The sequence below is a fragment of the Oryctolagus cuniculus genome, chromosome 11 (assembly GCF_051225735.1).
Source record: "Oryctolagus cuniculus isolate XC-2025 breed Fujian yellow rabbit chromosome 11, ASM5122573v1, whole genome shotgun sequence".
Lineage (NCBI taxonomy): Eukaryota > Metazoa > Chordata > Mammalia > Lagomorpha > Leporidae > Oryctolagus > Oryctolagus cuniculus.
The window spans coordinates 69,897,929-69,909,082 of record NC_142877.1 but is presented as its reverse complement, the minus strand read 5'-3'; the positions used below and the strand labels follow the sequence as shown (position 1 = coordinate 69,909,082).

At 44.1% G+C, this 11,154-nt stretch overlaps 1 pseudogene; it reads left to right on the top strand.

Moving 5' to 3' along the window:
• The first annotated feature begins 224 nt into the window (after positions 1–224).
• LOC100339136 (eukaryotic translation initiation factor 3 subunit G pseudogene) lies at positions 225–1,177 on the top strand (annotated as a pseudogene).
• Positions 1,178–11,154: the final 9,977 nt, after the last annotated feature.

Here is an 11,154-nt window from a genome sequence, read left to right as displayed (position 1 = left end):
TCACTAACAATAATTAACTTTCTTTGAACGCTGCATTCTAAGCCCTTATATATATATATATATATATATATATATATATATTCATCTTATTCTAACAATAATTTTTGAGATAACTTTGGGTCGTGGATGTACACATGAAGACACTGGGTGTACAGAGAAGTTATGTACATTGTGTGAGATGGCCTCTCTGGCCCAGGCTCCAGCTGTGTGGGGAAGACTTTGCAATGCCGACCAGAGCATTGGATTTGAAGCCCAGCAGGACCTACCAGGTGGAAGAGGAGAGCAAGGATGACAAATGTGTCATCAGCAAGCTGCTCAAAGGCATCCCTCTGGCCACCAGGGACACCGGCCCAGAGCCTGAGCTAGGACCGGGGACTTCACTGCCACGTCCCAAGGAGGTCATCAAGGGAAACATCAAGACTGTGACAAAGTGCAAGCTCAATGAGGATGACAAGAAGTTCAGGATGGTCCATACCTTCAGGATCAAGACCCAGAAGGCCTCCAAGGCTATTGCAAGGAGAAAGAACTGGAAGAAGTTTGAGAACTCAGAGTTTGACACACCAGGGCCCAATGGGGCCACCACCATGGTTAGCGATGACGTCTCTATGACATTCATTGCCAGCAAAGACCACCTGAACTTCCAGGAGGAGGAGGACCCAATGAACAAACTCAAGGACCAGAAGACTGTGTGCTGCTGCATCTGCAAGTGGGACCACTGGATCACCCGCCACCCCTCCAGGGACACACTGAGGTCCATCAGAAGGAGCTGGCCAAGCAGCTGGACCTGTCCACTGGTGAGAAAGAGAAGGTACCCAGAGAGCTGGAGCCTGTGCAGGCCACTCAGAACAAGACTGGGAAGTACCTGCCACCATGCCTGAGGAGTGGTGCTACCCACCGTGGGGAGACCATGCAACCTAACCACAGAGCCGGCGACAATGCAACCATCCACATCACCTACTTGCCCGAGGACACGCGTGAGACTGACCTGCAGGAGCTCTTCTGGCCTTTTGGCTCCATCTACCTGGCCAAGGACAAGACCACTGGCCAGTCTAAGGGCTTTGCTTCCCTTAGCTTCCACTGCCATGAGGACGCCACCTGCGCCATTGTCAGAGTGTCAGGCTTTGCCTACAACCACCTCATCCTCAACGTCCAGTGGGCCAAGCCATCCACCAACTAAGCCAGTTGCTGCTGCTGCCACTACCACCTGTGCCCTTCATGACAAAAGGCAGCCTCTGGGAACAGGGGACTCTCATGACAGTGAAAGAGCTCAAAATGGAAAAAAAATTGCCTGAGATGGCACAGCTAAGCAAAAGGTAAAACTAGATTCATAAGTAGAGAGTCTGTTTCCAGCACTTGAAATGAACCCAGTGAGCTATGCTGCCTCTTGAATACTATCTTGCCTTGTAATATGATCGTGGTGATAGTCTTTAATAAAATCGCTCATCATCAAAAACATACACATTGAAAACTGCAATAAAAACATATCTTCACATTAAAGTCACCATATGCTACCATCAAGTTGAACTGTTGTTTGCAGTTAATTGCAACTATTTCATAAGGAAACAAAATTGGCATTTGAAAGAGTTGTAACCAAGATATTATTACTTGGGTTGCTAAGTTGCATGGCAATTTTTAAAAAGTAATGGTGTGCACATGAAATAAATAATGTTCAGTCATGTAAGTTGCACTTTCTACAACAAATGGGTCTATACACTTGAACCTAGTCTCCCTGCTTGGAGTCATACCTTGAAAAAATAAAAAACAGAAACTGGAAGCATTATCTACTTAGCATTTTCATTTTAGATTAAACAGATTCTACTCCCAGTTCCCTGGTAATTATATATAATTAAAAAGCACAGAGGAATGTGTGTAAAAGCACAATGAAGTAATAATCATGTGAAGAGTATCTTATTTTAGCTCACCACTGAAGGGAAGTTGCTTTTATTCAGATTAATTTGTGAAAGGACTGATGAGAACATGACAGAGTGAAACAGAAGGGAGCATGTTCTTTCAAATTGCTTTGCTCAGAAAACACGATTAATGAAATACAGCTAATTGCATAAATGCTACAGAAGGCATTATCACTGAGTATACTTTAAAGGTTATGCTTTTGGAGGATTTGAGAAGGGGGAACTATCCTATTTTTCAGAATCTTTGCTAAACTTCATTTGACTCAAATCCTGTCCTAAAACAAGGTTGAATAGGAGTACCGGCCTAGAGCCAAGGCCAGACTATGTGTAGGCCTTACATTGCATAACACACTGCTCCTAACTCTTTTGCATTCTCCAGAATAGACAAGGATAGAAATGTCGACTCTGCCAATTAAGTCATATATGTGTTTAAGAGCAATGTATTAGATATCGATAGCTGAGTTCTATGCTATGCAGCATGCAAAGCATAGCACATTAACACTTCTTGAAAGCTTGCTCTGCTTTAGGCACAGTGCAAAGCACTTGTACATCATTTCATCTTTAGAACAACTGCGTGAGATTGGTATTGTTATTATGAATATCTTTAGATCAGGCAGGAAAATAAGGTTTGTGCTAATACATATAGAATGCAGGTAGTGATTTAAGTACCAAGGAAGAAAATACAGCATGCAAGGAGAGTAGGAAGGGCTGGGACTATGTTGCTATTTTAAAAAGGGTCACCAGGAAAGGCCTCATTGGCAAGGGCCATTGGGATAAAGACCACAAAAATATCTGGAAGAAGGGCATTCTAGGCATAGAGAATAGTAAAAGCAGAGGCCTTGAAGTGGGACTCTGCAAAAGGGACGGCAAGGCAGGTTAGGGGAAGCCACAGGGGAAGAAGAAAGGGGCCGAGACCGTGGGCGATTGTATGGAACTTTGACGAAGTACGGTTTTGACTGAAAGTGACAGGGGAAGCCCTTGGAGCATTTTGAGTGGAGGAGGTTCATGGTCTTATGATCTGGCTACTGTGATGAGAACAGAATGAAAGGCAGCAAGGACAGAGCAGGGACAGGAGCCAGGATGCCACTGCAATCAATCAAGTAGAAGTCAAAAGTGATTTGGCCCAGGATGGTAACAGAGCAAAGTGTAAATAAAAGGCCAGCTCCTGGATAGACTGTATCTTTAAGCTGGAAACCACAGGATTTGTGACAGATCAAATGTAGAATGTACTAGCAGAAATGGGGTCAGAGATGGTGCCAGGTTTTGGCTTGGAGACTACAAGCATGGAGTGGTAAGTAGTCTTCTGCTGAGTTGAAGGAGACTGGGAAGAGGGACTTTGGAAGCTCCATTTGAGGCATTTCAGTTTGAAATCTCAGTAGTGGACCTAAGAGAGATGCCAAAGAAACTAAAAAGTCCTGAGATAAAGAGATAGAACAAAGCCCAAAGTACACATTAGAGTGCCATTAGCCTAGAGATGGTATTTAAACCCAACAGCATGAAAGGGAATACCGGAGAGAGTGGGGTGTAGGAAAGAGAAGATGAGCCAAGACTGAATCCTAGGTCATGTCAGCGTTTCAAGGCTGGGCGATGAAGAGAAACCGGGCAAGGGGATGCCTGGGAGCAGCCACAGAGGCAGGAAGAAGAGTCCAGGCTGGGACCTGGGCTGAGGAGGACAGAGAAAATAACAGTTTTCCAACTCTGCCTGCTTCAGTGGTGTTTTAAAGTAAAAAGGGAAGATAAATGTGAAATCCTTTGGTAAAACTAAAGAGACTTCTATGTCTCCAAGATTCCAAAAAATTTCCCAAGTGTGTATGCAAACTAAATATATTGAATGTCTTTAAATAAATATATACCCTTATTAAACTAGATTAAAATATATGAGTTTAGGGGTCGGCGTTTTGGTGCAGCAGGTTAAGCTGCCGCCTGCAGCACGTCCTGAGTGTTCCACTTCTGATCCAGATCCCTGCAAATGTGCCTAGGAAAATGGTGGAAGATGGCCCAAGTTCTTGGGTCTTTGCACCCATGTGGGAGACCCAAATGAAGTTCCTGGCTCCTGGCTTCAGTCTAGTCCAGCACTGGCCATTGCAGCCATTCAGGGAGTGAACCACCAGATGGAAGTTTTCTCTCTTTCTCTCTCTATAACTCTGCCTTTCAAATACATAAATGAATGAACCCTTAAAAATATAAGAGTTTAAACAAATAACTCAGCCAAAGTACATGAAGGAGAGCTCTATGAATAACAAGACATTTCAAAACACTTAACGTGCTATAAGGCCCATTAAGATTCTGAAGCATTACAGGGTTTCCCCGTGTCCTCTGGCCATTTACCCAGTCACTGGGTGCCAAGGGCAAGTTAAAGAGAAAAAGATAGGGGTACTTCAAAAGTTTCCAGGAAAACACATGTTATAACATGCATAATACACATGGGGTCTCTGCCTATACAACCACAGCAAGATCACACATTATATTCTTACTGTCAAATTAGTAAACCCTTATCTTTATACACCAAGATAAACATATTTTAATCCAATATTTTCTCAGACTTCTTGAAATATCCTTATATTTGCCTTTGATGGTATCAGTATCATCTCAAGACTGAACCTCCCATACCTGCAGAGTCTGAAACCAAGAATGGGACTACAAACACATTACTGCTGAAGAAGGTGATATCGGAATGACTCCTAACCTGGCACGATATCCTTCATCTATTTAAGAATTACATGTTTAGAGGCATGATATTTGTGTCCATTGGTCTTAGGGGGTTATGATTCTGTGAGCCTTTAGGTAATAACGGTGAGAGATGCTCATTCACTTATTCAACACTAATGCTAACAATGCAGCCTAAGGCCACTGTTTAGAACTCAGATCTTCGAGTCAGATTGCCCTGGTTCAGATCCTAACTGTGCCAATCAGTCAATGGTTCCCCATGTATAAAATAGAGGTAAGCCTAGGACCTCCCTTAATAGACTTGTTGGGAAGATTAAAGGAGATTAGGATGGTGTCTAGCACACGGCTCATGCTCTGTGAGGGCCCGGTCCACTGCACGCCCATCAGTGCTGTGCTGGGTGCTAGGGATGCAGCAGAGCCCACACCTGTACATAGGTGGAGGGGGCCAGAGAATAATCCAGGGAATAAATGAGATCCCTCTAGATGTGACAAATTGAACAAAGACGTGTGAGGAGAATGGACAGGCATGGAGAGGGTTGGGGAAGGGCCTGTCTGTGAAAAGGGACAGCTTGGACTAGGGCCAGAGAAGAAAGCAGGCACCACGTGAGGAACTGGGGTTGGAGGATTCCAAGCAGGGAAAACCACAAAGGCAAAGAGATACAACCAGAGAGGCAAAATAGCCGACTTGATCTCAGAAAATAAAACGTCTAATTTCATGTGGGGAAGGCCTATGAGTCAGACATGCAGAGCCAGACGAAGGCGTTCAAAGGTTGGACAAGGAATAGTTCTGCGGGGGAACTCTTCCCACTTCATGGGCAAAGCCTTACACTGTGTTGAGAAAGTCTGCATCAAGCTGGATGTCACAAGGTAAGGCTCCGTGAAAGTCTCATGGAATCGACCTGACAATTTTCACAGCAGGATTTACGTACAAGTAGTCCTCCTTCATTCCTCCCCTAACTAATATTAAATAAGATCTCTTTTATGTAGCTTGCAACAAAGGTAGGACAAGGAGCAGGTAATTTTTTCCCCTATGTGAAATGCCCTTCCTATCTGTCTCTCTTGCCCACCTAAATCTGTTGTTTCAAGGGCTTTCTGCCAACTGCTGAAAAAATGACACAAATTTATGCAAAGGAATTACCTGGTCCTACTTCTGGCCTGGGACTGTCCTCGGAGGCTAAATGAAGAGCCACTTGCGATCATGGAGTTAAGGGAGGCTTTGTACCTCTGCCTGCCCTGCTCATGCTGCACACCCTGCTGGATGCACTTGTGCTTTTCTACCATTGCCAGCCTCTGGCTTTGTTTTTCTTTTGACAGCTATGGACCTTGTAGAGGAGCCAAATAACCAAACAGCTTTGGAAACCAGTTTCATCCCAGCAGACCTGCACAGTGGGAACTCACCTACATACACAGGGATATGGGGCAGTGCCTGTCTGGGCACTAGGAAGTCAGCCCAGGTTCCCAGGGAGCCCAAGGGTATGCAGTCCAAACAGATATATCAATCTGCTCACTCTGAGTATCAAGTTGGCTCTCCCAATATAATTACAGGCTGGCTGATTTATTATTCTGAACTTTGGTGCATGGCAGGGGTCGTGTTATTTGTGCCAGTTTATGGTATCAGGCCAAAAGATGAAATACCAAACTAGTATGATTGGCTCCAAGAATCAGTTTGCACAAACAGAGCCCCTGCATATGCCAATGTGTGTGCAGGGATTACGTCACGTGGCTTAGTCTCTTTGGCATAGCCCTTTCAAGAAGGAAATTAACAAGTCTCCATATATTCAGAACCATTTAATAGCTGGCAAGCTACTGCCAACCACCTTAGTTATTGCCAGAGTTACTGAAATATCTTAAAGTGTCCATCCGTCCAGGTTATACTCATAAGTAAATAAATACTTGACAAATAGCAGATGACAGGATTTCTCTAGAAGAAATCTTTAGCTATGAACCTGGCTAGTGCTACTGCTACACACCATAAAAACATTGTGGAAGGCTCTGTGGGAACACAATCCTGGGACACTGGCCTGGGAATTGCAGACCAGGATTAGAATGAGAGTTCTGTGCGGTTCCGCAAGTTTCCTAACTTCTACGAAGGCTCAGCTACCTGCCCTGTGAAACAGGAATTATATGTTGTTACAGGGAGTGAGTGGATCTAGATACGTCACCTCGCACAACAGAGATATTCAATAAACCTGTTTCTCAAAATGGTAAGGGTCTGGTAATATTTCCTTGATTTGGAAGTTCTCCAGGAAACATTTTTACATTGTTATTGACCACTCAATCATAATTTTAAAATTAATATGAGTATATTCTGGATTCACTAAAAAGACCCACTTGCATTTGATTCTATGGCTCAATTTAGAATCTGTGTTTTTGATTACATTAACACCAGGTGGTACTGCAGGAATCATCATGAGCTGGAGAGACCAGAAGGAAAATAGGTGATTGAAAGGAAGTGCCCTTGCCAGATAAGGGCTCATGATGCCTGCAGGTTGTGCATGTGAAGGCTTTGAAAGTTCAGAACAGGGAAAAATGGTGGGAAACTGAATGACCCCACATCACTGGTCCTGTTGGCACCAAGAAAGCAATGCACCTTGCATCATAGAAATGAGCGACTGTTAAACTCGCTAAACAATGCTTGTCACAATTAATTAATGTAATTATTTTAAAATGTTATTGTTTAGTTTTAACATGTAGAGATGTTTTGATTTCATGGTTGTTTTCAAATAATAAAGAATTTGTTTTCAGGCCTTTTAAATATGGATTGAACACACACACATATATAATTATAGAGTACCTGTTTTAAATAATATATATTTAAGTAAAAATAAAATTAATTTGTATCAATATTAGATGTTCCTGCAGTTTTTTCTTAAAGAATAAGTTCATAAATTATTCAATTTTCAGAAACACAGAATTAATTGCTACTGTCAATATAATTATTAAAAGGAAAGAAAAATATTGATTCCATGAATAGACAGTCTTATATTAGTTTCAGTGAAAAGTCAGGTCATCATATTTGCATATATTTTATGATTAACAGTAATTTACATACAGGAAAAACAGCAACCTAAAAGAATATCTACATAATAGTTGTTAAATTTGGGTAATATAATTATGAGTATTTTTTAAATGAAAAAAAATTTACCTTTGATCATTTAATTGAGAAACAGAAAGACAGAAAGAGAGAGCTTCCACGTGCTGGTCCATTCCCCTCAAACACCCATAATAATGAGGGCTTGGCTTTTCCAAAACCCAGAGCAGGAACCCAGGTACCTGAGCCACCACCATTGTTTCCCAGCCTGCACTAGCAGGAAGCTGGAGTCAGGTATTGAACTGGGTATTGAACCCCAGCACTCCCATTTCAGACACAGGTATCTTAAACAGCTTCTTAACCACTGGGCCAAATGCCCACCCAATTCTAAGAGATTTTTAATTTGTTCTCACAGACATGAGTGTTATCGTTTTAAACACATCTGAAGTGTAAGCAGCCCTGCAGGGGGAGGATGTAACTTGCAATCCACACGAGCTGACTGCAGGCCAGCAACTGAAGGGCTGGGGCAGCCTCACTCTCAGCACTCACATCTTCACACCCCGTTCCGTTCCCTGCTTTCAGGAGACTCCTGTATCGTGCACTTCAGATCCCTAAATACCCTCGGGTGTCTCCAACACATGCGATTTATTGGGCAAGTTTCTCTCTTAAAACATACTTCTGGGAACTCTGCTTCTTTTTAATACTGGTGAGTTCCAGGAATCCTCTGTGCGGCACTGAAGGTGGTCGCCCCTGCGGTCTCCTCCTTGGCCGTCTCTGTGGCCACCCCTGGCAGAGCGTGAAGCAGGCCTCTGTTGGCTCTCTTGCACCTCTTCTGGCTGCCTTGGCCTTCTTTCTGGTGTTCTCCCCCAAAACGGATTCATGGAATTAGGGTCATGCCAGAACTCCTTTTGCTGAGCTTTCAATGCCATCTGCACCCTGCTCCTCAAGGCTAGCCTTGGGTGACACGATGGAGAACACTACCTGTGCCAACTGCTCTATTATTTCTTTCCTTCCTTCCTTTTTTTTTTTTTTTTTTTTTTTTTTTTTTTTTTGAGAGGCAGAGAGAGAGAAATGGAGACAGACAGACCAACAGGGATCCTCCATCTGCTGTTCACTCCTCAGATGCCCACAACAATGAGGGCTGGGCCAAGCCAAAGCCAGGAGCCCCAAATTCAGTCTGGGTCTCCCAACTCTGGGTGGCAGAGACCCAACCATCTGAGCCCTCACCTGCTGCCTCCCTGGGTGCACATTAGCAGGAAGCTAAAATCAGGAGCAGAGCCAGGGTTCAAACCCAGGCACTTTGATATTGGATATAGGCATCCCAAGTGGCCTCTTAACAGTTATGCCAAAAACCTACCCGGTCAGCTGTACTCTTTAAGTGGTTACAGCTAATCTGGTTTCAAAAAACATTACATATATACGTTACATATAAATGAAACTGGCTTAATTCCTGGGCTATCCAAACCACATAAATGCATATCTTTAGAGGTAACCTCTGGCAGTGGCATTTTTCAAAGGTCCTTTAGGTGATTCTAATTCATAGCCAAGGTGGAAAATGTCAGGTCCGCCACAGTGTCCCAAAGGTCTAAGGATACACACGCTGAAACCAGCTGCCTGGAGCTGGATCCTGGCTCCCCCACAAGCCCGTTAGCTGCATAACTTTGGAACTTAGTGGATCCCTTTGCCCTTCTGTTTACAAAGAGGTCTTCAGGAAGTCCAGGGAAAATGTGTTTTATAAAAAAACCCTATGATTAGGTTCAAAAATTTTCATACCAAAATAAACTTATCTCAAACCCATTTTTTATGTACTTTTTGAAGTACTCTTGCATGCAAAATGAAGAGGATGCTACCAATGGTGTCTATCTCCTGGGCTGATGTGAAGATTAAGTATCATGATAACTATGCAGTACTTAGAAAAGCCTAGCAAAAAGTGAGTGCAGCATTTACAGGCTGGTTCTTACTTCATTTTGTTAATTTATTTAACTTCCTAAAAATGTATTTGAAAGGCAAAGAGACATGTTCCATCACTGGTTCACTCTTCAAATACTCACAACAGCCCAAGATGGGCCAGGCTGAAATCAGGAGCCAAGAACTCAATCTGGGTCTCCCACATGGGTAGCAGGGACCCAACTACTTGAGCCATCACCTGCTGCCTCCCAGAGTCCACATTAGCAGGAAGCTGAAATCAGTGGCAAAACCAGAACTTGAACCACACACTATGATAAGGGATGTGGGTGTTTCCAAGCAGTGTCTTAACTGCTGTACCAGATGCATGTCCTCGGTTCTTATTAAAAATTATCATTACTTTTCATCCTATAGTAGTCATTGGATGACTGGATCCAGGTTTTTGTCTCTGAAGCAAAAAAGTTGCTGATCAGATGTAGATAAATGTTAGCAGACAGATAAGATTTTTTTTTTTTTTAGCAAAGCAAAAGTGAACACAGGAGAGGGAGTATGGGCACACTTGAGAGTGAGCTGTGCTCAATGAGATTCATGGTTATCCATTTCATATGAAATCAGGAGAGCAGAAGAATCAAAGGGATGGTATTTGCGGTACGGCTTGAGTTCTGCCCATTTTCTTGCCCGTTTTGGGGAGTCTCAGAAGCCTCATGGCATCAGTTGCAACATGGGAGTAAGAGTGTTGGCCGTGGTAATTTTATCATAATGTTAGAACAGTTAGCCGTGGTCATTGCTGGAATGCGGACAGCAGGCAGGGGTGGATATTTTCAGCCAGTCTGGATTCTGGGTGGTGGTTCTACAGAAATGGCAGCTTTCCACAGCATGAGTGGGGGTTGGGTGGAGTAGGTGAGATCATAGGGAGGCGCCGGTGACCTCCACTCTCTCCCTGCTGGCTATCTGCCTTGCCTACATCACTGTCCCCTAGTTCAAGGGGGGACTCTAGGGCAGCCTCAGGCATAAAGGAACAGCAGCTTTTCTCCCGAGGCCGTGGGATCTGCTCTGCAGGATGACAGGCTGTAGACAGAGTTGGAAAAGATCAACTTTTTCCCCTGAAACAAGATCTTATGAAAGAGCTCCTGTTCTGAACATGACCTTGGCTGTTCTCCAGCCCCCACCAGGTGTGGCCGCTGAGGACACCCGGGGTGTTGGTGCACATCAGCACCACTCCCCCTGCACCTCTTCAGATAGGCCCGGGAGCCCTGAGACAGGGACGCTGCAGGAGCTTTGAGTGGAATTGTGAAACCCATTTCTGCAGCCCCCTCTCAGGCAGGCCTGGTGCAGAGGGGCCAAGGCAGCCCAGAAGCCCTTGGCAGTCACTTCCTGCCTGCCTCCCAGGCTCGTGGGAATGGTGGGGGGAGGTGTTGGCTGGGTCTGGCCAGGCTTTATTCTCCCCCACAGTTTACTAACTCTTGCTTTAGAATAAACGCCTTCCCTCCTGCAATGTGCTGCACACCTGTTAGTGTTTGTTTTTAACTGACAGTGTTGATTTAGCATCCAGCCCAGCAGGGGATGTGGTTACTGGGCGATGATAAGGCCCCAGAGCAGCTCTGTGTACAAGAGGAAAATGCCAAGTTGGGTAATGAAAAC